Source organism: Akebia trifoliata, chromosome 6 (assembly GCF_017979445.1).
Source record: "Akebia trifoliata isolate Shusen 1 chromosome 6, ASM1797944v1, whole genome shotgun sequence".
In the NCBI taxonomy this organism is placed as follows: domain Eukaryota; kingdom Viridiplantae; phylum Streptophyta; class Magnoliopsida; order Ranunculales; family Lardizabalaceae; genus Akebia; species Akebia trifoliata.
The window spans coordinates 7,799,819-7,827,815 of record NC_141380.1 but is presented as its reverse complement, the minus strand read 5'-3'; the positions used below and the strand labels follow the sequence as shown (position 1 = coordinate 7,827,815).

The 27,997-nt window shown below is 33.8% G+C and overlaps 1 long non-coding RNA gene across 1 annotated transcript; it reads left to right on the top strand.

Annotated features, from left to right (window-relative positions):
- The first annotated feature begins 116 nt into the window (after positions 1 to 116).
- Positions 117 to 6,745, top strand: LOC147400023 (uncharacterized). Its single transcript, XR_015179523.1, has 6 exons — positions 117 to 140; positions 1,508 to 1,579; positions 4,459 to 4,531; positions 5,087 to 5,202; positions 5,287 to 5,427; positions 5,938 to 6,745. It is a non-coding gene; the product is annotated as an uncharacterized LOC147400023 (long non-coding RNA).
- Positions 6,746 to 27,997: the final 21,252 nt, after the last annotated feature.

The window sequence follows — 27,997 nt, the reverse complement described above, 5'->3', positions numbered from 1 at the left end:
TGTTGATTTGTTTCATATAGGGGATTTTGAACACACAGTTTGAACAACTTTAAAGAAGCAATTCCTGGGTTCATCCCTGATGTGATCACTTCGTTTGTCAACAACACAGAAAGGATCTTAATAGAGCTGGAAAGAACAATGTACTATGAAAATTTTTGTCGTTTCATTGGTGTTTATGTTTATTGTGTCTATAATTAGTTTTTTTACTTGGTTTTTGTTTTTTATTTGTAAGGTCCTGTGGTAGATTACTCGAGTGCGAGTTCTTATGTTAATCAAATCCAAGGTAATAGCTTAGGGTAATATGTAAAGTCCACCAGTGTAAGCATGATATGTGTTATATACCTGAATAGGATCCGTTTAGTCTAATTAATAGAGAAAATGCCCAATGAGTACATAGTTTAAAAAGTTTTCATGTTTGACGTATAAGATGACTTATGTATTGAACACATGTTAAGGGATCAAAAACTAGCATTTGATGGGTCTTGCCTACAAGCCTAGTTCAAATCGTAATTCTAGATATTCTTAGTAGATGTTTGTTTCTCCCCAATGTTTTCAATGTGTAAAAATAATTTCATAAATAGTCTAAAAATAGTTCATTATTGAAAAATAGGAATCATCTAATTGGGTTATTTTAGGATTTGAGGGGACTATCCTGAGGTTGGGGCTTGCTGCATTTTTCGTATGGCATTAGCCTGGGATAAAAGCTAATTTATTGACATTCTAACTTAATTCTTTAAATTTGACTGTTCTAATTATTAGTTCTTGGGAAACTGTTAATAATCACTTTTTATTATATCATGGGTATCCCCACCATGTGGGTGGGACTAATCTCGTAGTCACACACACCCACCCCTCGGAAAGTCCTACGTGCAGTAGGTTGAATCAAGGTTCCACTGGACCCTGGAGGGCGGCCCCAAGAAATTCATATCTTCGTTGGGTTTCGAACACTTGACCTACTCTTCTTGAGGAGCTTTTCAAGGCTAGGCTTGCCACTAGGCCAATGCCATGGGGTTATTAATAATCACTTATTAACTCTCTTTTTTTAAATCCTTTAATTATTTCAGCTGACACCCTATGAAAATTTCAATAATTAACTATGAACTCATTAATAGATAAGTACAAAAGCAAGGGGAGAAGTGTTCCTTAGGTACAATATCTGCATTTACACCTTTACATGCCTTCGAATCAGTATCCCATTTACATCACATAGTGTACAACAAAAAGGAATTTAAAATTCCTTCTATAGTAAAATTATGTTTCTTGTCTGTGTTGGAGGAGCTTTTTCTAACTGTCAAATACTTCTCAAAAGATAGTTGTGAATATTTCACCCTTGTTAGGATGGTTTAATTTCCACCCTGTTAGATTTATTTTATCTAGTGAATTTTTTGAAAGCACATAACATCCCCACTCAATGAAGCACTCCAGAAATATTTTCCATCATCCTATTCACTTATCATAGAGAAATTAATAATAAAGCTTACTTACTTTCAGGTGTTTGACATTGTAGTGCTAGAGATCATCTGGTGAAACTTGCCTGCAAGGAATTCAATTACTATTGTGGGAACAATCACTATGATAAGTAAGAAGAAAGCTTCTCACATTCACTTACCTTTAATATTGTTTCCTCAAATGTCTTCTTATTTAAGTGTCTCATCTGATTTCTTTCTGTTTAGTTGCATTTCACAAACTGTCGGCCGGTATTGAAAAATATTTCAGGAGTCTTCTCTTTCTTGGATGCATTGTTTCTCATGAATAACATTATCTTTCCTTTGTTCAAGATTATTATCTAAGGGATTATTATCATTTTCTTCACATTTGCCCATCGTAAGAAACTTATCCAAACTATCTGTGTTCAATGATACAATCACTACAACATTTTTTTATCTATAGCGGTGATTTATAACAGTGAATGATTATATCAGCTTTAGTATGGTACATTTGTTGCGGCGGATAATTTTATCTGACGCTATAGGGACCTATGCATAATACCTTAGCGCTTTGCATGCAAAAAAAAATCGCGCTAAATAGTTTCCCGCTGATTCATGTACATATAGCAGCGGAAAAACATATCCATCACTAAAAAAAAATGAATTTTTTTATATAAAAAACTATGTTTAATGACCTCTCTCTCTCTCTCTCTCTCTCTCTCTCTCTCTCTCTCTCTTTTCTCTCTGCTTTCTCACTCTTTGCTCTCTTTGCTCTCTGCTCTCTCTCACTACTTGAAAAATTCCAAGTTCGATGGCATGGTTTGTGTGCTATAAGCCGTCAAATTTTTGGAAGTTCGATTTGATAAGATCTATGCTTTGATCCTATTACAACGCTTCAAAGAAATTTGATTCGAAGGTCGATGAAGAGAAGAATTTGCTCTCTCTCTCACTCTCTCTCTGGTTTTTCACTTGGAGCTCTTACAAAGGGTATCACCGCTTCCAAAGGGTATATTTCTCTGCGATTTCAAGTAGAAACCCTTCGATTTCAAGCTTTTCGATCAGCAACTCCGCGATTTCAAAAGGCATCTTTCTATCGAAGGGATTTCTGCGATATTAAAGGGTATTAAGCTCCTCCATAGAAGTAAACCCTAGGGTTTCTCTCCCTTCTCTATCGAATTGCTTATAAAGGTTTGCTTTCTCCCATTTTTAATTTCATGTTTGGGTAAGATTGCGTCTTTTTAGTTTTGGAGGATCTATGGTTGGTGATTGGGGATAAAGGGATTTTCTTGTATTTTTATTAAAATAGTTTATATTTTTATTAAAATAGTTTATATTTTTATCTTGTTCATGAGGTTTGATGGTTGAAGGAAATTTTTTTTATGGTTGAGATGAGTTCCTAAATGAAGATAATGGTGGGTTTAATGTTGTGTCATTTGGGGAGAAATTTATATTGACATAAATCTAATGCAACTATACACCAACTCCACACCAAAATTTATCATCCTTAAGAATTTATAGCCATTGAATTTGCTCAATTGTGAAATCTAAGCACTTGATAAGGTACTGAAAATGTATCCTTGCCGTGCAACGAATTAACTCATTGTTTGCGAGTAGTTTATCCAAACTCAAACTCAATTTAGATGTCTGCAATATATTAAGAGTTAACTAAATAGTTTAAAAAACATTAAGTATATCTCGACCAACTTCCTAATACCTCAGGAGTGTAAGCTTATCAGCCCAAGAGTAGATTATTTCTTGAGTCAATATGAATCAGTGTTGGTGGATTTTTCACATAACTATAAATTTTAAGAATTATATTTGTGAACCATATAAAATGAAATCTTTTATTATTATTATTTTTAAACTCAGCTCAGGTGGAAGTGTCCCCCAATTGAGTTTCTTGCATGTTGTGTCATGCATATATTGGTTGAATAATTATTTTTAAGCATTTGTATATTTGTGATCCATATAAAATGAGATTTTTTAGTCAAATTAGACTTGGTGCGTCTCCATCTACTTTAATACAAAAACCAAAATGGTAACAAATGCAAAGAGATCCAACTATTATTATGTGCGTGTGTGCTAGATTGAGTTACTTGCATGTTGTGTCATGCACATGAGGTCAAAGATGTTTGTTAGTGAGGTTCAGAGCAAAGCCCTTATGCAGAATTCCTCATTGTTCCTAGAAATATCTCAGGCTCAACAATCAGACCCCCATATTGGTGCACCAATTAGCATCACTTGGTACAATCAAACCCCTGAACTCCAAGGGTGTCCCAATGGCACCAATGCTACTAATTTGGGCTTAAGACCTTCATATTTACTTCCCCAAAACCAATTATCTGGCTTCTAGGACATGAACATTTTATTTTTGCTAGGTCTAATATTCCATGAACATCTACAATAGAGTTCAAACGTAGGAGGTTCTTTGCTCTTCTCTAACCTCCCTAGTCATTCGTATGAGCAAAGTTGTTCTTTATCCTAGACCAAACTTTAAACTTGTCTATCTTTGATATCTTGTAGGTTTTGTTGGGGTATCTAGATTGAGAGAAACAAGCTTGTTTTCTATGGAAAGAGGCATCCAGTCCACGAAGTCATCACCAGCATTTTAGATCATATTGTCTTTTGGTGCAAAGTTTTTATGATTTTAGGAACCTCCATTTTAAAGATCTAAATTTAAATTTTAGGTGGAAGCTTGGTTCTAAGGACATGTAGATCTCTTTTGGTCAATAAATCTCACACTTGTTTGCAAAAGGACAAGACAACTAAGGATTGATCATTTTTCATGGATTGGAAAAGAATATGAGATGATTAGAGTTTTTGGAGAATGCTGAAATGCTTTCTTTTTTACAATTTTTCAACTTAGATTTTAACATGTTTCAAGTGTTTTTCTAGGTTCCATGTGAGAGAGTTGAACATAAGTCTCCAAAAATTCCTTGAGATTTTTTTTAGAATATCGCTTAAATATTTTTTCTTGGTTCCTGTGTCTCATTCTCTCTCCCTCCCCCACTCTCTTTTTCATCTCTGTTAGGGTTTCCATCTCTACAAGAGTCGTAGAAGTTCAACTTGTAGCTGATTCTTTGCCCTAGCTCTGCAGATTTGAGGTTTGTGGAGTTTTTGTTTTTGTTTTTTTAAAGTCTCATTTACTTTAACATGATTTGCTTGCACGATCTACAACTCTATGCTGCTGCTTGTGTATAAGTACTTCATATATGATGTCTAGAAGTTTTGTTAAAATCTTAGTATTTAGGCCATAAACCCTACCAAAGACTAATTGAATCCCCTACATGAATTAGATTTACTATTTAGGTGTAAATCTTACGATTCATATATCAATCATATTGTGAATTGGATCCAATGATCTAAAATAGATCATAGGACTCAAATTTGTAATGTTTTTAGGGGGTGCAATGTATTTGCTCATGGTATTAAATTTTGGTATATCTCTTAACAATTTATCGAAATATTTCAAATTTTGATATATCAGTCAAATTTGTACACCAATAATGGCTTCATTTTATAGTTTTCTTGAATTTTCACTTACGTAAAACCGAAAATTTTATGTCGAGATTCCCATTGTTGGAAAATTCCCATGACTGAATTTAATGGAATTTAATAGTTATAGCTTTAATCGTTGGATATTCTCTTTTTTCCCTCAGAAAGCATTTGTGATTCATTGGGTGCAACTAGATTGATACTCTTCAGTTGAGGAGGCCTTTGATGATGGAATGAACCGATTAGAATTTTTAGTGTCCAAAGTACAGAATATAGCCGTGTGAGTAGATCATTTACCCTTCTTTACATTAGTTTCCTACGACTACTTACTGACAATATATTTGAATTGATTGTCTATTGTTAGCCCAAGGATAACTTCTGATTTTTGTGAATTTATATTATCGCCATTTTGGTTCTTCGTTAAAGAGGTCATCAATGACAAGTGAGGAATACAAGAAAGTGAGGTCTGCGTGGGTGAAGGCATTCATTTGAATTTACATGACTTGTAAGTCATCTATGTCAATATGTAAGAATCCTGAATGTTCTCTTTACATTACTTATTGTTGCATTCTTCTATAATCGTGTCAAACATGGCCACATTCTCCCTTCTTACATCTGACTTGTTGATTGCTTTGTGTAATATATGCGTATCAATTCATAATTTTTACAATATCATTATGCAAATAGAAAGTAAATAAAAATTATATACATGGGTATTAATTATGCCCCCCAAAAAATTAAAAATCTATTAAGTTTATCCTTCCTAATGGACTTGTTAACAAGAGTATTTCATGCACGATCAACTTATGCATGCGTGAATTGGTACATTTTCTTTAAGGAATGATTCCCGTTGTAAGCAACTTTGATGTGGCACCACTAGTGATCTCGGGTCCTCAATTTAACACTAACAAACTAGTGCTACATAGTTATCAGTTACAAACCCAATACTTCTGTCTATATTGTTTTCTTGTGCCTTGAATATATCAGTTAGGATCTAACTTGACTAGTGTTGCAGGTCGCAAAATTTGGGTCTGTGAAGGTGGAAAAACTCATGGCTATAGTACGATACTCCCATGTCATGTACACTACATTTTGCTCAGTGATTTACTTATGTTGGAAAGAAAGGAACCAACGGCTGCTTGCTAAATTGGCTGCTCAAAAGGAAGTGATCCTAAAACAAGTGAAAGAGGTTGTGAAGAAACGGTTTGATGGGTTGATTGTTGAGACTAAGAACACACAAGCAACACTTCAAACATTGAGGAACTGGAATTGTGCATTCTCGTTGGTGCCAAGTGTTACTCAACGTCTATCATGGGTTCCCCCAATGGGAATTATGTTGAAGATCAACACAGATGGATCTTCATCTTCACAAGGGGCTGGTTTGGGGTTTATTGGTAGAGATAAAGATGGGATAGTCCAGTTTCTGGGCTGGAGTAATAGCGAGGAAGATGACATTATTCAGATTGAAATCCAAGCAATCTTGGAAGCAATAAGATATGCAAGATTGAGAGATTTCAAGCGAATTCTGATCTCATCAGATTCGATGTATTCGATCAAGTGCATAACGAAAGAAATTAAGCCTTCATGGAAATATGAAGGAACACTAATGGAGATTGCAGACATAGCTCGATGCTTTGATGAATGTTTTTTTGAATTTCAGTGGAGAGAGGCTAACAGGGCAGCGGATTTTTTTTTAATCAAAATTGGGGGCTGCTTCGAATGGGTTTTTTATTATTTATGATAGATCCAATGTTCCGCATGATCTTCTAAAAATTGTTCAAGAAGATTTATCTTGTATCTACACTCGTTAGAAGTGATTTTCTTGGGAGGGGTCCCTTAACCCAGCTTACCAATCAAAAAAAAAAAAAAAATTTGTTGCCCATGAGGCAATATTTTAGAATATCACAAGCACATAATTCTACTCTCCAAGCTTTCTTTTTGTGTTTATTTCAAATTGTAGTAATATAATAGTGGTTTCTGTCCGTTGACATTGCTTTCTCTTTCACATTACCATATTTATTCTGCATTTCTCAATCTTCAAAGGTGTTTATGGTATGAAAAAGGTGTTTCCATGTATATAGGCTCAAAGCCCTTAAGGAAAAATTCTATGCCTTTTGTAGCTTACAGGAGAATTACGTGAGGATCTCATGTGCTAGGATGCCTTACGTGCGACACTTCCTATTGGAAGAGTTAGTGGGGCACCTAAGGTTCGGTAATTGACCCTATTTAATTTCTCACCCTTAATGCTTCACTATTAGTTCTTCTTGTCTTTTATGTTTGTGTGGTCGGCTGTGGTTATGAACCATCTGACTTAGTTGACTGAGTTTCATGATGTTACTAAACCTAAACTCCGGTTATATGAATGTTGGAATACTCGAGCAAGGATGGGGCTTAAGAAGAAACTATCCTCCCCTGATTGTGATTGAAAGGGCCCACCGAGGAGATAACTAAGTTGATCCTAACTACCCATGTTTGCATTCTTGGGCTTCTATCTGAGAAATCTCAACAAATTGGATGGTTAGGATCCCAATCAGACCAATGTGAAGCTCATTGCATAGTGAGTCCAGAAATGGCACTGCTATGGGAGTATGCTCCTTCGTGCCTTGTCCTGGCTTGGGTATTCCTCATCTGAAAAGTTGGTCTTGCTGACAATTTCATGGCCAAAAAAATGGAGTCTGAGTTTCAGATTAAATTTTTTCACCAATAATTACCTTATCCTTTAATATTTGCTGATAAAAATCTATCTGCAACTTGGTCTAGTATCTATCAAAGAATAATGTGCATTTTCATGCTCAACTGATCAATGTTGATTTAGAATATATAATTGAACTACAATATTATATTCTTTGTGTGAGCTTAAGCCAGTACTCTAATGTGTGGCATCTATATGATGCTTTGACATCCCTTGTGTTCTAATGTCTTTGTTTACTTGGTTTTATTTTAAAAGGAAACATTAGGATTTCTAAAGTCAATATTAAAAATTATTTACAGTTTCACTGTCTCTTGTAATGATTACCAACTCATTTGGATGGTTTTTAGTTTTCTTTTTCATTGAAGAGTCTATTAAGGATTTGTTTTGAAGTGAGTTTTGTTGATTTTTAAATAAAATTAAAATTATATACGACTTAAAAAACCTCATATTTTGTAGTGATTCCTTTCACATTATTATTGGCTGGTCCCACTTCTAGCAACAATTTCTGTTCGAGCTCTATAGAACATCTTGAACAAGTGTTTCCAAAGAGAATGACCCATGTTGTAAGAATGAAAATTATAAGGACATTGCAAATTGAACTATTTGTTATTTACATTTCAATTTCCTTTAAATATCCTCAATTTTCAATATATTTTGTAAGTAAAATTTTAAATTAATTCTTTAAGGTACGTCTCTCTTCTTTTATTTTCTTTTTCAACTAAGGAATGGGTGTGTTAATGTGCTAACTTCAATGGATAGTTCATGATGAAGTTACTTATATTTCCAGGAAGTCGATGGGGGTGAAGGAATGAATTTTATTTCTTTTATTCAGGCACATAGTGCAACATGGCATTGGCGTGGTAAAATTGATGGGAAGAAGCAGTGGTTTTATTGCCATGCATGCATCACTTTCTAATGGGCAGATTGATGTGTGAATTTTATAAGTTTTTGTTCTTAAATTCATTTGTCATGTAAGAATCCTCACAAGTCTCTCTTTCATTAATTTTGTATTATTATGTAGTCAATAGAATCTCATCCCTTTATCAGTATATACAAGTGAAAAGTTGGCACTTGGTAGTAAGGCTTTGTAAACTTTGATTCTTGCATATACAAGTAGGGATCAAGAAGTGCTTGTTGCAGTCTATTTGGTGGATTTGTCAAGTGGTCATAGGAAATGTAAGGTTTATTTTTTAGGTTTATCTTAGGTGCCTTCTATCTGTTAAGAATGATGACAGATTTAATGAGTCATTGTATTGGCTTTTAAATATTAAATTCTTATTTTTAATGTTGGAAATGTGAAGGATGCAAATGGAAGTGATAGTGTTGCAATTCCACTTGCCAATGAAATTACTTACGAATTGGTGTGGGATTAGTAAAAGTTAGTATGGCAATAACAACTCTATTTTATTATTTATTTTAGAGTTTTCAATGTTTGCAAATTGGAGGACACAGGTTAAATGTATAATATATATATATATATATGAAGAAAAAAAAATTATAGCAGCGGATACAAATTCCACCTCTATATATTGTTTCTAAAGAATATATAATAATTTTTTTTTTTTAAAAGTGTGTAGCAACGGATAATATCATCTGCCACTATAAGTATTATATTCATTTTTATTATTATTTTAAAAATGACCTATTATAGAGGATAATAGTATCTGCTACTATATATATTATATTCTTTTTTTTTTTTTTTTTTTTTTTTTGCAGAGGATATTAATATGCGTCGCTATATGTATTATATTCTATTTGTTAACAAAATGACCTATTGTGGCGGATATTAATATGCGCCGCTAAATGTATTACCTACAACAACTGAATAAGCTATCCGCTACTCATTCGCCGCAATAGCTTTTACTGACGGAATTGAAAGGGTACCCTGCAGCGATAGAAAAATCTGCCGTTGTAGATCAAAATGTTGTAGTGAATCTTATTCCTTCATTTTAACAATTAGGATTTATGGAATGATATTGTAAAAATTTACACCAACTTTGACATTGAGGTGACACTGGGATTGACAATTCAAAACAAAAAATTCAACATTAGTTGTATTAAGCTAAATCTTTATTAGCATGTTCGTGGATTGACATTACTTGTAGATTCAAGATTTTGTTGGGAGAGTTATCCTTCTAGGTAGAAAATAATTTTTTAAAAACACATCTATTAAAAAAGGAAAAACAAAAATATTCTCTCAACAGCATTCAAAGCCATGATGTTTTGGGAATATCCTTAAAAAATTTATATATTTAACGTTCTAAAGGAATATTTAGTTTTTTAAAATTTCCAAAGAATCCCAAACTCATTACCTCGTTTTAAAAATCAAAGAAAATACCTTCTTATAATAGATGTTACCTATTTTTGTCTTTAATTGTACATTTGAATAGAATAAAAATATAGTTACATTTTTAGAGACCTTAAAGGAAATAGTTCAAGTATTGCTACAATTTTATTACTTCCAAGCCTACATTATATACAAGTATGCATTTATTTCTTTTTTCATTTCCTTGACCACATTGTTTGGTTTGAAAATCTGTTAAATTTCATCTTTCAATTTTCTATGTTTTTTGCCATTTCTGCTATACAAAGTCAGGAATATTATGAGAGATGGTGGCTTCTACATCTTCCTCCTCCAGGTGTGGCAGGAAAAACTAAATAAAAGACATATAAGTAAAATAGATCGGTTTTGTATATGTGGTGTGGTTTGTGACTGTAACATTATTTTATTAAACATAAACATATAATGTTGTGTTATTTCTTGGTTGATGTTGTCACATTAAATCATTAATTTACCAAAAAATAAAATTAAAAGAAAAACACCCTTGAATCCCATGCTGCACTTTTGTTTGAGCCCATCTTTTAGTAGTGTATACAGGTGAAGATTAGTTTGATTGGTTATAATTGGATCCATGGATAGCTCGAGACCCTATGGATTACAACAAATGGGGTTTGCCCATAATTAAAAAAACTTGAATACCAACTGTTAGACATAACTAGTTGGGCAGATTTTGGGTCTACAGTCTTACTAAGGGTAGGCCAAAATATATGTGGCAATGGGGGTCAAGTGTGCCACGTGGCATTTCTATGGGTGGGATTACAATAGCAGTGTTGCCTCCAGTCTGCATGATCCTACACTATTTCTGAAATGAAAGGTGATGGTCTCATCTCCTCGATTGACTGAGGCCATAATATTTCTTCTTTGAGGAAAAAAGAAGGGAAAGTTGATTTAAGTTTTCATAAAATATTAGGAAAATTCTGATATATACCTTAGTATTTTGTTGGATATTTTAGATCATGCGTTTCTTGACTATTGTCTTTTGTAGGGGATAAATAGAAAATGGCTAAAATACTCCCATATTTAATCACATGATTCTAGCAACTCACATTGTATAATCAAATGATAGAAGTCTTTGATCAACAATCTATAACTCACTAGAACGCCCTTGTTATAGAGGTAGCAGTATACACAATTTTTGGGGGAATATTTCTACTTTCAGACTTACTAAAATAGAAATTTCATACCTCTATTGTGACCATCTTTACCTATTTAGGGTGTCTAAGTTTTACTTTTTTTAATATTGATTTGAAAAATATGAAATTGAATTTTACATACAACCGATCACTTCAAGATTCTTAACTGACTTTATATCAACCCATTTTCTGGCTACAGTGCGACCAATTCAATTTGATGTGCATGATACAATAATCTCTTCACTCTCTAGCCAAAATAGATACCTTACTAGATTCTTGAGCTGATTAGTTTTTGGCTTCAACTTTGTGTCATAATCTCAATAACTTTTATGAAGAATCGACACTGTTTGGTGACTGAAATGAATTGGCCTAGTTCATTTAAATTCTAAAATTCATTTTTCAGAATTTGCCTAGGTTTCAATTATGGTCCCTTGCTTCCAACTGAGCTAAAATGTTGCAAAGCTTTCTGGGAAACATTGCTATTTGGAGGTCAAAATATTGTGTTTGTCCTTGTCTTGCAAACCGTAGAGATCAATTTGGTGCATATGTAATTACCTAGATTTATGCACTTCAGACTTCAGAGCCTTGGATGTAGGGGTTATTTGTCCCCATGGAGCTTATTTATTGTTCAAATTTATATACTAGGGCCTCTTTTGGTAGAGATTATTCAAGTTATTTTGCATATTTTAATGTTTCCAAAAATCTTGACTGCCAAAATGCTGTTTGGGCGCATATTTGCAGAAAAAAGCAATCTGCAACAAAACCGAGTCCTTCTTAATTAATGTTTTAACTTTAAATAAAATTATTGGTGTAAGATTGCACAATCAAAATAATAGATATTTGTTGAAGTTAAGTTTCAAACTAACTATTTTCAATTTCCAATAAATACAGAATTCATTAGCTAAGAGTCCGATTTTGAAAGGAGAGCAACTACAAGGTATTCCAGAGTAAGGAAAGTTCTTCCCATAAGGTGCTATTGGAGATTTTGGGACTCCTTTACCTTTGGTTTAAGCTAAGCAAGGGTTTTGAGGGCTTATCCTTCAAAGATTCTGTTTTTAGATGAGATGCTATTTGTAATTCTTAGTTCGTGATATTGTTTTTGCCCTCGGACTTGTTTGTTTGTTTTTTCTTTCTTTGTTTGTTGGGGGGCCCATCTCAGCCTCCTCTTGTTCCTCTTTTCTCATCTATAAAATTGTTGTACTTATACAACAACAAAAAAAAGAGTTCGATTTTGAAACGGGCAGACCACTTCAAAATTTGAAGGAACCCTCCTCATTACAAGACATGAGGAGTTCAGAATTTATTTCACACCCCTTCATTTCCATCAAAATTTGAAATACCTCCTTTGAAACCTTTTTCAAAGTTTTTTCCATTAGCTAAAGACAGAAATGATTTGTGATTCACTTCTATTTAAGCAGATTTCATGAAAGTGCTTTGGCACATAGTTGATTTTAGAAAAAAAAAATCGTATAACTATAATTTGGTATCACTATAATGCAATTATAAACTTGGTTAAATGGGTAAAACTCATCTCCAAAGTGCTTGGACCCATAAAAAAAAACATAGAATTGCACAAACATATATATATATATGGAGAGAAGTCTTATTTCCTATTTGAGGAGAAGACGTCTAATGGACCTTGGTATCTCATGGAAGGCTGTTATTCCAAGGACGTTGAAGTTTGTGCATTGGATAAAACTGCTGCCTTTGGGCTGGTTGAAACTGAAAGTACGTAGATGATGCTTCAAAGGGTAACTCAGGCAGGGGGTGGTAGGATTTTAAGGAATGATAGAGATCTAAGAAGGGCGGCTGGCTCCTGGTTCTTTAATGAAGGTTCCAATAATTTTATAGAATTTCATGTTTTGGTTGAAGATTTGGAATCGTTGATGCTTCATTCCAATGTAATCATTGAATGGAATTCTAGCTTGTTGGTGAATGGTTTAAAAGGTGCCAAAGCTCAAGCCAATGATTAGAATTAGAAATGCTCTCTCGTCCTTAAACTAGAGTCACTATGTGAAAACTGGAAAATTCGACATAAAATTTTGACGGGCCAAGGTCCACGAATTTTAGAAATTGAATTTTGACTGTCTGGGACCGTCGAAATTCTTGATGTCCCCAAATTTGACGGCTTAGAGCTGTCAAATTTCTCTCATCCTTCATTAATTTGACAGTTTCAGCCCGTCAAAAAAAAAATTTGACAATGAAAAATTCGACACCAATTTGACCTCTTGGTCCGTCGAATTTTATGAAATTTGACAGTCCAAGGCCGTCAAATTTGAGCTTTTTTCACATTGTGAGTGAATCATGTGTGGAGGGAGGTAAATTCAGTTTCTTATTCTTTAGCTAATCAGACAGTGGAATCTCAATCTTCTAGTTTCTTTGATGAGCTCTATCCATTACCATATGTTGCAAACAATTGTTTGTTGGGAAGTAATCTTGAGCTGCCATTTTTAAAAAATTTCATAAGGGTTTATCCCCTTTGTACTCTATTTCTTTTTCTTTTGATAAAATACTGTCATTTAGCACACAAAAAAAGGCGGTAATGTGATTGGATTAAAAGTATACTTTGTGATAAATTATGGTATCTAACCTTATGATTCTTATTAATTTTAATGCCAAGAACATATGAGCCTTAAAACAAGATATAGCGAGATCACTAGTATTTATTCTTCATAAAATTCATAAGTCTTGCTCCTATGTGGTTCACTAATTACTAAGTCACCCCTCAGAAAGTCCACTAATTTTTTGTAAACATGAACATCACTTCATATTCAAGAATTATTTTTTATTTAAGTTGAAGTAAGAATTAAAATCTACTAAGGGAGGTTGATAACTTGTTCTAACTGCAGATTTATCTTTGTTTGGGCTAATATAATTTTTTTTTTGTTCTTTCTCAATATATCTCCTTGGTGATTACGATATTGAGATCCGACCCTTGTTTTATTTCTCTCTACTTGAACTAATAGCTCAACCCCAGATCAAATGGTTGACCATCTCTATTGAGTTGTTTTGAGCATTTAATAAATGGTTTATATTAGTTTACTCTAGCTTAGTTTCATATGAATTTTTTATCGGATTCAATGATTTACACTTGAAGAACATTTTTTATAATTTTTACAAAGATGATTTTATTTCTATTTGGATTAAATTATACTTGGAGTTTATTTCAATTTAGAATTGTTTTTATTATTTCTAGAGTCGTGATAATATGACTCCCGACTTTGACATACACCCACATCACACAACCATAGATCATTTGCCTCGGGGTACAAAAGAAAAGGATTAATGGTTCTTTGTATCCCAAGGCAAATGCTCTACAACTCTGTGATGTGAGTGTAGGGAGGCATATGTGTTTTGCCTACTTCACAGGTTTGTTGTGGTTGATCTAAAGCTCATCTCTAATGAACTTCTGATGCCTTTTTTTTTTCTAGGTTTATATATTGATTCTAACTCATGTTTCTTTTTTCTAATTGTTGTTGGTGATGACTCTTTGTATATAGCTAAGGAAAACCCACTCCTTTATCTTGGTTAGGGGTTGATTGGGCAACATGGATCCTCTTTTGATATTTGACTTTGCAAAACGTGTATTCGTAACCAATTTTCTGGATGCAAACTGCTCCTTTACCAAAGCTTTGGATGGACAATGGGAACTCTTTTTTTTTTTCACTTTTCTGTATAATATGTATGATTGTGTCATCCTCTTTCTTATTGGGGAATTCCATATAAATCAAATAATGTTTACCTTATTGTGGGAATGTTTTTGTGGTCCCTATTATGTTCAGAATGGATTCTTTGACTTGGTCTTGTAGACACCTAATTTTTGCATCTGCCTAATTCAACAATTCGTCACCCTGTTGCCGTGAATTCCTAATAATGAGCGTAAAGAACTCGAAGGCTTGTGAGTACTGTGCCTAATTCATCCCGTTTCCAATTCTTTCATTTCCCCTACATGTTACCACCGACATAGAAATTTACGCACGCTTAGGGCCACTATACTTTACACCCGATTTAGCAAGTACGTACGCTTAGGTTCATTACACATTTCGATAACTTAGAGACATCGCTACACTAGGAGACATTGAAACTTAGAAATAATCACGTTGGGATTGAAAGAAATCTAATGCTAAAACTGGTAAAAATCTGTAAAAAAAAATAACAGAATAACGAAAATACCCCTCATGAATTCGAACATCTGAAAAGTCTCGAAAATACCTCCATTGCATTCAGAATAGGATTGCGAGTCTAACAGGACCCAAATCAACGACAACAGAGAAAATTATGACGAGTTAACAAAAATGATCAAAATGCCCCTCAATGTCCAACTTTGACCTAGAGACCTTGATTTTTAGGAAAACAATTAAAACTCAAATCAAAATCAAATCGAAAATCAAATTAAAATTTAATTAAGCAATCGAATTTAATCAAAATCAAACTTAAGTTCAAATAAAAAATCACTCAACCAATTAAAATGCAAAAGTATTATTAAAATCGAATCGATCAACATATCAAAATCAAATCAAATCAAAATCAAATCAACCAACAAATTGAAATTAAAATCAAATCGATCAACCAATCAAGTTAAAATTAAAGTCAAATCAACAAATTAAAATCTAATCGATGAATCAAATTAAAATTGCATCGATCGACCAATCAAATTAGAATCCAATTGAAATTAAAATCTAACCAACCAATCAACTTAAAATCCAAAACTAATCGATTTGAAATCCAAATTAAAATCGAATCAATCAAATTAAAATTAAAAATCAAACTAATCAGTAGAGGGCTACTGAAGAAAGAGTAACATAGGATCACTACCCACATTACTCCACATGAAACGTGAATCTCAAACAAAGAGACGTCCTCTCTTCTTAGAAGGAAATCAGAAAAAAAAAAAAAAAAAAAAAAAATTCTAGATAAAATCCAATGTCCTATTTAGAAAAGACAAGAAAAAAAAATCAAACAAAAAAAGAAGGGAAAATAATAAATAAAAAAGAAAGTTAAAACAAAGGATAAAAAAAATTTGGAAACAAAATCTTCTCTCCATTCTTATATCCCACGTCCCTCTCTTCCTCACTCTCCTTCTACACGTTTCCAAACGCAAAACCAACAAAATTCAGAAGAAAGGGAAAGTAGAATCAATAAAAAAGAGGAAAGGTTTCTCTTACAAAAGGGGGGGAACTGACGCACAAGTTAAGGAGCCACAAGAAGAGGAAAATATTCTGAAAAAGAGAAAATATTCTGAAAGAAGAAATACATTAATACCTTTCTTCCCACATTTTCAGCAGCCATTAATACCTTTCTTCCCATGTGTTTTTGCAGCCATTAAGATCCTTCTTCCCACGTTTTTTTGCAGCCATTAATGCCCTTCATCCACCATGTTTAGCCTCCCCCTCATACTCTTCTTCTTCTTCGATCAGCCACCATTAACTCTTCACAGCCACTTCGATTTTTACATTTTTCTTCTTCTTCAAACAGCCACCATTATCGCCCCACAGTCGCCTCACTCTTCTTCTTCTTCTCACGCTAACAGCAGCCACGTTTCCTTCTTCTTCTCTTTTACATCCGCTCTTTAGACAGTAGCACCACCATGCTCACAACCTCCGTTCAACACCCATTACAACAATCACCATCAGACCGGCCAACTTATTTTTCATGGCGCCCCACATAGACGACAAGGTCTTCGACCTTTCCTTCTCGGTTCAATGATGTAGCAGCCAACAGCTTTGCTGCGACTTCTTCTCCCCAAGCAACTCAACAGTACAACAGCCCCTCTTTTCTCCCTTTTCATCGTCCCAAGCCAGCAGCTTCATCTTGACCTTTCACTCTCATTAATACTGCTGTGTTTTCTCCCATCTCACCACTCTAGGTCCAACATTCAATCACAGGCTTCTATCTCGGACATTATTTTAGTCGTGCCTCTCTCTGATCTCTTGCAAATCCTCAAACTCTGAAGGAATCCTGGCAGCCACATTAGATTAACAGGTTAACTTAATCAGCCGAATAAAAGGTAATGTATCGTTTCCTTTGTTCCCTACTATGATACAATTATTAATCCATTGATTGTTGCAGGGATAATGTGAGGACCCAAATGTTCAACCACAAACATCGGCTATTTGGAGTTCATTGAATTCACGAACATTGTTGAACCCATTTATTTTTTTGGGTGATCATTTTTCATTGTTAGTCTTCCTTTCACGGAGAAATCGTTCTCTCTTGCCCTCCTTGGCTAAAGATGGAATTTTAATTTGAAAGTGATGACCAAGTTGGCCCCCTGATTTTTTGTTGATGAAAAATTAATAACAAATTGGCTATTCTTACTCTATAAAAGTAATGAGGCGACTCACTAATTTTTCATAAGCATAGGACCAATCAAATTGATTTTTTCTTTAATGGCGGTGAGTCGACTCATTGAATTTCTGTGAGTACGAAGTCGATGAAATTATTTTGTTGCAAAGTTTTCACCAATGCATTGACACAATGATTTTTGTGCACGTGGCACTAAAAGCGTTCCTTGATTTTCCAAAATATTAGTAGATCGAATCACTGATTTTGAGTGTTGATAGATTTATCAAATTATTTTTTTATGTACAAGGTTAGTGAGTCAACTCACTGATTTTTTGGTATTAGTGGGTTGATCAAATTAGTTTTTTTAATTAACTCACTGATTGTGGTGCATGTGGAGATTAAGGAAAATCAGATTTCCTTGATTAAAAATATGTGAATCAACTCACTAATTTTGATGCAAAAAGGGACTTAAAATTGATTCTTTTTATTCAAGACGTGTGAATTAACTCACTGATTTTTGTACATGTTGAGGTTTCGGAGTGCAAATTTCTCTTTATGAATCTACTTGAGTTGAGTCAACAATTTAGATGCACGAGGTATTCTAAGTATTATGTTGACTTCATAAATAACTAAGGAATTGATTTATTGATTCTTTCACATGGATTCGAATTAATTTGTCAATCGTTTTATGGGTGCATACCCCGAGAACTTATTTGGAAATATGAAAATTGCATGTGTTTTAAAATTTTCTATGAGTAATTTTCTATTTTAGAAAATTATTTTTATAAATTTCTAGTTTGGGAATTCATCATATTTATAATTTTCAATTTTAGAAAATTTTCAACTTCTAATTTAGAAACTTTACAAGTTCCTAATTTGGAAAATTTTCACAAATTCTCATTGTTGTTGATTTGGAAAATATTGCGAATGTGAATTGCTAATTGATTTTGGATCATGGGACATGATTAAGGCTTTTTCATAAATTTTTCTTTTTTTTGTGTGAAATTCGAGAAATCATGTAATAATTGGAGAATTTTAACCGTAAGATTCGTTTAGCAAATTCGATGTAGATTGATGATGATTGGACCCTAATTTGACCTTTAGTCTTTATATGTTGACCATAGGATAGTTTTGGATCATAGTGGAGACCGATCATCTTGATCGAGCGGATTCAGTGTCTAACACCTTCCAAAATCCATAATCTGACCCCTTACCCACTTCTCTGATCCGTGGACCGATCCATATCCATTTGAAGTTATTTTTGGTTCCTATACCTAAACTAAGTAACAACTCCCATTTCTCAAACATCCCTAGTTTACCAATCGGATCCCTTCCAACTATTTCGTGAAAAAGGGTCAAGACAATTTCAGTCCTATAGTTTTTTTCTCAATTAATCCATTCTATTTAAAAAATAAACACATCATGTTTATTATTTTAGGACTAGAACTAGTCTTACATGATGATCACATGCACAACAACCTTTTATTTCTTAATATGAAGGTGTTCCTATTTGAATGAGATTCTTAAGACTGTAGGCCAATATGTGCTGCCTTGGCATCCTCACTAAACTTGCAATGTCACTATTGTCACCATGACAGGGAACCACAGTTGGTAGAATTTGGTGATGTGACGATTGCTACAGATTTCTCTGATGCCCAAACCATTAGGGAGGGTGCATGGTACTTCATGATCTCCTTTTTCTTAGTATACGATAATTGGTATCTCAACTTCCCAGCATAGATACATGCTTGATATGAAAGTAGGGGAAAAGCCTCATAATTGTAGTGATTGTGTATGCAAAGATGGATCAATTACTTTTCTTTCTTCCTTTTGCATCTACGTAATCTTGTGGGCTAAGGTTATCAAAATATAGCCTTAACAAGTCCCATGCATAAAGCATCATAGAATAATGACTCGGATTGTCACTTCTTCAACTCCTTTCTTTAGCATCCTACACTTTTGAATAATGAATAGAAGGATTCCAATCATTGACCTGGATTTTAAAAACTAAAAAACTTTCCTGACTAACTAAGGCTTTGTAACTCTCCCATATTTCGTAATGTTCACCAAATCCTGTTTGTGCATCTTTTTTTCTTCTAATTTTGTGCATCTACAAACAATTGCATAGATAACATATTTTAAGATATTATGAGGGACCAATACTTGTCAACATGAGCATAGGAATAGACTGAAGTTAATGTTTTGATTCTTATTGACAGTTGACAATGGCACAATCATTGTTGTAGCTTATGACAGGGATATGCATCAATGGGACACACAATCATTGTTGAGCACAAGAAGCATTTCAGCGAAGAGTTTAATACCAAGTATTTCAGTAGTGTTTGAATACTTTTTGAATATAGCAGAAAGTGTTTGTATAGAAAAAAATATTTCCGTATCAATTCATATAGTTATTTAAAATAGCGTTCAATCTGTTTAATTCTAATTTTAATCTGTTTAATTCTAATTTTACCCAATCGTAAACAACAAGAAATCACGAGCTAAGCTGGCCTACATTTGTTGTGTTTAGGGGCTTGCAACAGTCCCTAATTTCTCCCGAGCACCTAGATTGGTCTTCATTATATATGCCCAACTCATCTTAACTGATTTTCCTTTATTTTCTATCTTATTGGGACAACTCCCAGATGCCCTTGGCATGCTCCTTATTTAAGTATTTAAATTATATGACAATGTGCAATCTACTCATCCTAGGCATTATTCTGAACGAATTGCTTACTCAAGAAAATTTGTATATCATGGCTCTTCTCTTCTTATATATATATATATATATATTTTCATGTTTTCTTTGCTAATCTCATGTACAAGTCAAAATTTCTTAACATCATCACGTTCTTCTGTAGGTGATAAGCAAGGAGATTAAGGGCTACTTTGAGGCATTTACTTTCTCTTGGAGGATCCCATTTGGAAGATGGTCAATCCAGTGACAAATCACCAATGACAGTCTACTATAAAATTGAAATCAAGTATAAGACCTTATACTTATTAAAATTCAACACCAGTCCAATTAGGAAAAGTCCACATTTATTGTCCAAGCCCAATGGCAATTTAGAGCCCAATTTCTAGAATCTTCTTAGAGAAAACTCTAGATGTTTTTAGATAAGAGAAAAGTACAAAATTCTATAATAGTAGATATTTTGGTGGAAAACTCTAGACTAATAGATATTTTGATTAGAAAGTTATAGATGACAAATTATAACCATTAGATTAAAAATGTATTGGCACAATCCTAATCGTTAATTAAGGAGGTGCCACAAGTATAAATAAGGGTGAGTTCTCTCATTTTGTATCAAGTAGTAAGAAAATAAGTTGTGAGAAATCAAGTAGTAAGAAAACAAGTTGTGAGAAATCAAGTTGTGAGAAACAAGTTGAGAGGTTGTAGAAAATGTACGTGTTTGTAAAAATTATGTTTTTCGTAATAGAGTGTTATTTTCTTCTTCAACTTGTGAGTGGTATTTTTATTTAGGGTATAGTACAAGTAATTTGTTTACTTCTTTATATCAAATATTTGTGCATTTAGAGTTGAGTACTCTAAATTTTTTTCTCAACAATTGGTATCAGAGCAAGGTTGCCAAGGATTGATTTTGGTAGAGCTATCTTGAGTCGGGAGGAGTTTACTACTCTGCAGGATCGTTAGTCAAGCTTGTTCCGTATAGTCGAAGTTTTGTCGGCGCGATGGGTGAATTTCAAGTAATTGGAGGAATTAAGAAGCTTAACAACCAAAATTACAACACGTGGCAACATGCATAGAGTCTTACCTACAAGGTCAAGACTTTTGGAAAATTGTCGGCGGTAGTGAAGTTACACAACCGACAACGAAATATACCAATGGCATCTTGCGAAAATGAAAGATTAAAGCAGACAAAGCGATGTTTGCTTTAAAAATCACAATTGAAGAAGAAATGTTGGAGCACATCCGGGATGTCAAAACATTAAAAAAATCTTGAGATACTTTCGCTACACTCTTTAAAAAAAATGATATAAAGCTACAACTTCTCGAGAACGAGCTGCTATCAATGGTGCAATACAACATGATGATCACCCAATCTTTCACAAGGTGAATCTATATGCCGTGAAATTTTAGAGTTAGATCCGAATGCTACTATTGGAGATATCAGGATAAAAAGAATAATTATCTATGATTTGCAACCCGAATACCGAGGCTTTGTTGCTGTAGTACAAGGATGGCCGACACAATTTTCACTTGTTGAGTTCAAAAATTTGCTTGTTGGTTAAGAAGTTTTGGCTAAGCAAATGGGAGGAGTCTCGTTGAAGGGTGAGGAAGAAGCACTCTACACAAATAAAAGCAAGAGCAACTTTAAGCAGCACGTCAGAGGCGGATCTAAAATGAATGATGACAAAACAAATGATCATCAAAGAGAGGAAGGCTCTCATCTAGGGGGAGCTTCAAAGAATCACGATAATAGTAGAAGGTTCAATGGCAATTGTTACAATTGCGGGAAGAAGGACCACATGGCAAAAGATTACTGGTCCAAGAAAAAACATGTTGAGAGCAATGCTGCTACTTCCGATTCTAAAGAGAAAATCGAAGATGAATGGGATGTTGAAGCATCGTTTGTAAATGAAGAAGAAGAGGTAGCTTTTACAGTTATATCTGAACGGATTGACTACGAGAATGACTGGATCGTAGACTCGTGGTGCTCAAATCATATGATAGGTGATAAATAGAAGTTGCAAAACTTGTATGAGTACAAGGGAAGTCGTGTAGTAGTGACGATTGACAACTCAAGGTTACCGATAACTCACATCGTAAGATGATAGTCACACCTCATTATAATTCTAACCAAGTGCCACTTCAAGATGTCTACCATGTTCCAAGAATGAAGAAAAATTTACTATCTGTGGCTTAACTAATATCATCAGGCTACTATGTCTTGTTCAGTCCCCAAGATGTGAAGGTGCTATGTGACTTCAAAATCTCAAAAAAGCCAACGATGGAAGGACAACGATTGGAGTCAATTTACATAATGTCAACAGAGTCTGCATATGTAGACAAGACAAGAAGGAAGGAGACAATAGATTTGTGACTCATGCGATTGAGTCATGTTAGCTATTCCAAGCTCAGTATGATAGTAAAAAAGTCGATACTTAAGGGACTTCCTCAGCTTGACGTGAGAAAAGACACGGTCTGTGCAGGATGCTAATATGGTAAAGCATATCAATTGTTATACGAGAAATTGAAGTTTAAAGCAAAAGAACCATTAGAGTTAGTTCACTCTGATGTGTTCGGGCCAGTTAAACAACCATCAGATGGTGGAATACGGTACATGGTGACCTTCATTGATGACTTCTCTAGTTATGTGTGGGTTTTCTTTATGAAAGAAAAATCTGAGACTTTTTCAAAGTTTAAAGAGTTCAAAGAGATAATTGAAGGAGAAGTAGGAAAGAAGATTCGTTGCTTGCGTACAGACAATGGAGGAGAATATAGCTCGGATGAGTTTTCTCTATACTCACGAAAATGCAAAATACGTCGTCAGTATACTTGTGTCAATACACCACAACAGAATGGTGTAGCAAAGAGAAAGAATTGACATCTTGCAGATATTTGTCGGAATATGTTACATGCGAAGAATGTACCTGGAAGATTTTGGGCCGAAGCTATGAGAATAGCAGCCCATATGATCAACAAACTTCCTCAGCCAAGGTTAGAGTTTGTTTCACCCTTTGAGAAACTGTGGGACATAAAACCTACAGTTAGCTACTTTCGAGTATTCAGATGTATATGTTATGTATTTGTTCCTGATCATTTACGTAACAAGTTTGATAAGAAAGCAGTTAGATGTATCTTTGTTGGATATGATAGTTAGAGAAATCGGTGGAGATGTTGTGATCCTACAATTGGAAGATGTTATACATCGCGAGATATGGTATTCGACAAAGCATCTTCTTAGTGGTTCTCAGCCAGACTCAAGAGAATTCGAAGACAAGCTACAACAAAAGATGGAGGAGCGCACTGTTAAAATTCAACCAAGTTCAGATGAAGTTGGAGATCTGCATAACAGTGATGATGATCAAGAGTTGGCCCAAAATCCTTGGGAAACTAGTGTGTATCAACAAGGAGATCATCCCGAAGAAGCAGAAGTATCAACTTCGTAATCACAACTAAGAATGTCAAATAGAATTCGCAAACCAAATCTCAAATATGCCAATGCAATCATAACTGAAGAAGTAACTGCTAAAGAATCCGAAATATATAAAGAAGCATCACAAAGATCTGAGTGGATCAAAGCTATGAAAGAGAGAAGGTTCTTCAAGAAGAAATTGAAAAGAGAAAAATCAAAATAGATGATCTAATTGCGAAAGGATTGAGTACTGGCAAATTTGAAAACCTTCGTTGTCAATTTGGCATGATGCAAAAAGTGAGAGCTGGTGTTGAGGGGGAGTGTTAAAATTGAACACCAGCCCAATTAGGAAAAGCCCACATTTATTGTCCGAGCCCAATGGCAATTTAGAGCCCAATTTCTAAAATCTTCTTAGAGAAAACTCTAGATGTTTTTAGATAAGAGAAAAGTAGAAAATTCTAGAATAATAGATATTTTGATGGAAAACTCTAGACTAATAGATATTTTGATAGAAAGTTCTAAATGATAAATTATAACCAATAGATTAAAAATGTGTTGACACAATCCTAATCATTAATTAAGGAGGCGCCACAAATATAAATAAGGGTGAGTTCTCTCATTTTGTATCAAGTAGTGAGAAAATAAGTTGTGAGAAATCAAGTTGTGAGAAACAAGTTAAGAGGTTGTAGAAAGTGTGAGTATTTGTAAAAATTGTATTTTTCGTAATAGAGTGTTATTTTCTTTTTCAACTTGTGAGTGGTATTTTTATTAAGGGTATAGTACAAGTAATTTGTTTACTTGTTTATATCCAATATGTGTGCATTTAGAGTTGAGTACTCTAAATTTTTTCTCAACAATACTATTATAATCTGGCAAAATCATCCAAAAGGTCTGTTTTTTAAGCATGTTAAAGTAGAGCTTATCATATTTAAGGGTTGAATCATGTTGCTGACTCATTGACATCAAGTGTTTTTTTGGAAGTGTCATTTGCAAAAAAATATGGGTAGATCATATCTCGGATGATGTTTGAACTTTGTTTCTTGTTAACAATTGAGCTTTATATATGTTTTTTCCTCACCGATGTATGTTGCCCATGTCTCTGATTACTGATTTGTCAATTGGTTGGTTGGTTAGCTATTTAGTTGGTATCATGCATTGTGATTGGTCACTAGGCATTTAGTTTCTATATTTGATGATTGCGACCAGTTAGGGCTAACATGGGTAACATTTCTGAAACTTCATAGAAGTCTTGTTTGATTACTAGGAATAGAAAAACAATACTATGATTCCCACTCAAACATGTCCCATTAAGAAAAAAAAAAACTTTGATTTTGATCTGGTATATTGCAGATTTTGTATAGAAGTCTCTAGGATGGATTGTCAGAAATGTAGAGTTCACATTACAGGAAAATTAAATCATCATGTTTTGTTTGTTTCAATTGATAGAGGTGTTGGTAATGGCTTTTGAGTTTGTTCTGTTTTGGCCAAATTAGGGATGCATAGTTTCAACCTCAAAATACGGTGATGTGGTTTCAATCAACCTATTTGTGGCACATTCTGATTTAATTGCCTTCCATTTGCCAAGAATCTCATTAAACCATTTGTGTGGATTGTACAAGAAGATAGTGATTTGGGTGGGCCCTATGTTGCAGTAAGTGGTTTCCCTACATTGGAAATCTATTGTTCTGTCTTTTAAATTCATCTAAATCTAATTTCAGGCCCCTTCATCCAAAGAGTTCTTCTAATTCTGGAGGAGAAGAAAATTCCCTATAAGATGTACTTGATCAACCTTGACAACAAACCCGAATGGTAATTTTTAGATAGATTTCTAAGGTAATATCTTCTAAATAAATGTAATTCTAAGAGTGAGTTTAATTGAATAAACAAAATATTTTTTACTTTCCTCCATAGTTATATTTTACTTTATTTTAAGATCATTTTTTTTATGGACGTGCATTGTGTTTGTTGAAGAATGATTTGATTTTCTGTTTTTACACAGGGATTCATCAATGTCACATTTGTATAGACAATACCCACCATGGGCTTCCCAGAACTCTGTAGTTCATTCGGCTAACCGTTCACGAGTTCCTAACTCAACAAGAATGGCACAATTGCGGAGTAGCTTCCTCATCGATAACCAACTTACTAACATCCTCAGAGATGTGGAAGAAGAGTAAGTTTATATTATATATCCTATTCTCGTTTGTGTTTCCTATTTCAATTTCTTTTTCTGTAAGATTCTCCTTTTTACAGTACTTTGAGAAGGAGAGTGTATCTATCACAAGATGAGCTTGTAGAGTTTGGGTTATCCAATGGAGATGTTTTCTCGAGAAAAATTTCTGATGGATGGAGGGAGTTCATGAAACAGCAGAAGCTTCTATTTCAATGAGGCCGAGGAAGGAGCTTCTCATCTTGATAAGGATAGCCATTGACCAGTATTTTCACTCACTGCCTAGCTAACACAATTTGAGATGTATTAGTATGCATCCATTCCTTCAAACTGTAAATTTTACATACATGTATTTAGTCTCATATATTTACAAGAAAATATGGGCATATGTGTTTATACTTGGTCTTTGTGTTGATGCATTTTGGATAGATGTGTACTCATAGCTTGATGAGTTTACCTTAAATCTTTATTTGATTTGCATATGTATTTCTCTATTGAAAACTACTACTCTAGTAGCAATCAATTTGCATTGCAACCTTACACTCACATATCAGATCTTTTATATAGTTTTTATAGTATTTGTTTAAATATTGATTATATTCTTATGAATTTTTACTAATTGCAAGTAGTTCATTATGGTGTTCATAATTAAGTACGGGAGTACAACAATGTCGAAAGACCACATTTGAGTGGCTGATTTTTTGTTTCTTAATTTTATTTTCTTTGTTTACAATGTTAGTTGTTCAATTAGTACTTAGTTTGTCACTATAAGAACTAACTCTTTTTTATTTTGTAATGTGAATGCTATGTTTTATTTTAATTATGGTGTGATAGTTAATTAAAGTATAATAAGTTAATGTGGGGTGCCAATAACATTTCTTAAGAAATTGAAGTGTGATAAATGAAATTTGAGGTGCCAATAGCAGCTCTTTTTCTTTATGTAATTGCAGGTTTTATTTTGAAATGAAAATTTTAATAATTTTTTTTTACAACATTAGAGAGAGTTTTCAAACAACCTCTAAAAATATAAAAACCACCCTTAAATTGAATTATTTAGAGGGGGTTTTAAAATCACCCTAAAATTGCTTTTATTAGAAGGGTTTTCAAACAGTCTCTAAAATATAATTAGAAATAGAAATAACTTTCTAAATCTTACTAAGAAATCTTGATGGATTGGAATCTTATTAAAAGAGTAGGAATCAAAGGTTATTTAAGTGGAACGGGAATCCCATTATGGTTAAGAAAAATTAACAATTAAGAGGCTTTGTATTGAGGTGATCTCCATCCATCACCAAAACCTTGAGGCTGAACCAATATAGAGAAGGAGTTGGAGGTGAGTTTGGAATCAAAGGACGTGAATCCAATGGTTCATACATTTGGGGATTGACATACATTGGTGAGCTTAGCACGTGAATAACGAAAGACATATTTACAACACAATCAGTTTGTTGATCTACTTATGACACCGGGTAGGTGCATCTAACTTTAATCTTCAGGAGCATGCTAGGATCCTTGAGATATATGTGTTCTTGATCTTGAAAACATTATGGAAATAATTGTTATATGGAAAAGATTTAGAACATGTTAAATCTCACATTGAAATCGTACTAGGTTAGTAGACTAGCATTACAATGAAAATATTCAAATCCAACGGCCAAAAATCATTACTCGGGCTGATAGATTGATATTTGTTGTGAAAGTCTACAAGTGGTGTGGGCCAAAAATAAAGATTATAATAATAAAAAGGGGATCTATTATGATTTCCAAAGAGTCGTGATAATCGGACTCGAAAAACCATACTCGGTTTATACTCGATTGACGAGATAGGTGCACAGAACCATATTTATTTTTCTTCGGGATACACAACAACAAAAATCTATGTTTCTACACACTTGCCACGTCAACCGAGTAAAGATCACATATGTTTTTTCAAGTCATTTTATCATTAGTCTTTTCCAAAAGAAAAAGGGGAACCTATCATGACTTTTAGGTTTACAATATGCAAATAGTATAATCTTAAGATTTAATGGTCCGATTTAAAAATATGGGAATTTTTATATTTTAAAACATATAATTCTAACTAGTGTTTGTACATTTTGTACCTAATATCATTGAACACTATAATTTTCCTTTTGTAATTATATTCTATCATTGCAAATGAGGGGTATCCCTATCATTTAAGAACTGATTTTTTCCTAGGAGAATTAAGGGAGAATATGAAAATACTCCTTGGTTTGGAATCTGCTTGATAAACAATTTGTTACTCGCGTGCCAAACCAAACGTCACTTACTAGTGATAATAATAGTGAAAGCAACCTCATCTTCATCGGCTTGTGTATCGAAAAATGGCTAG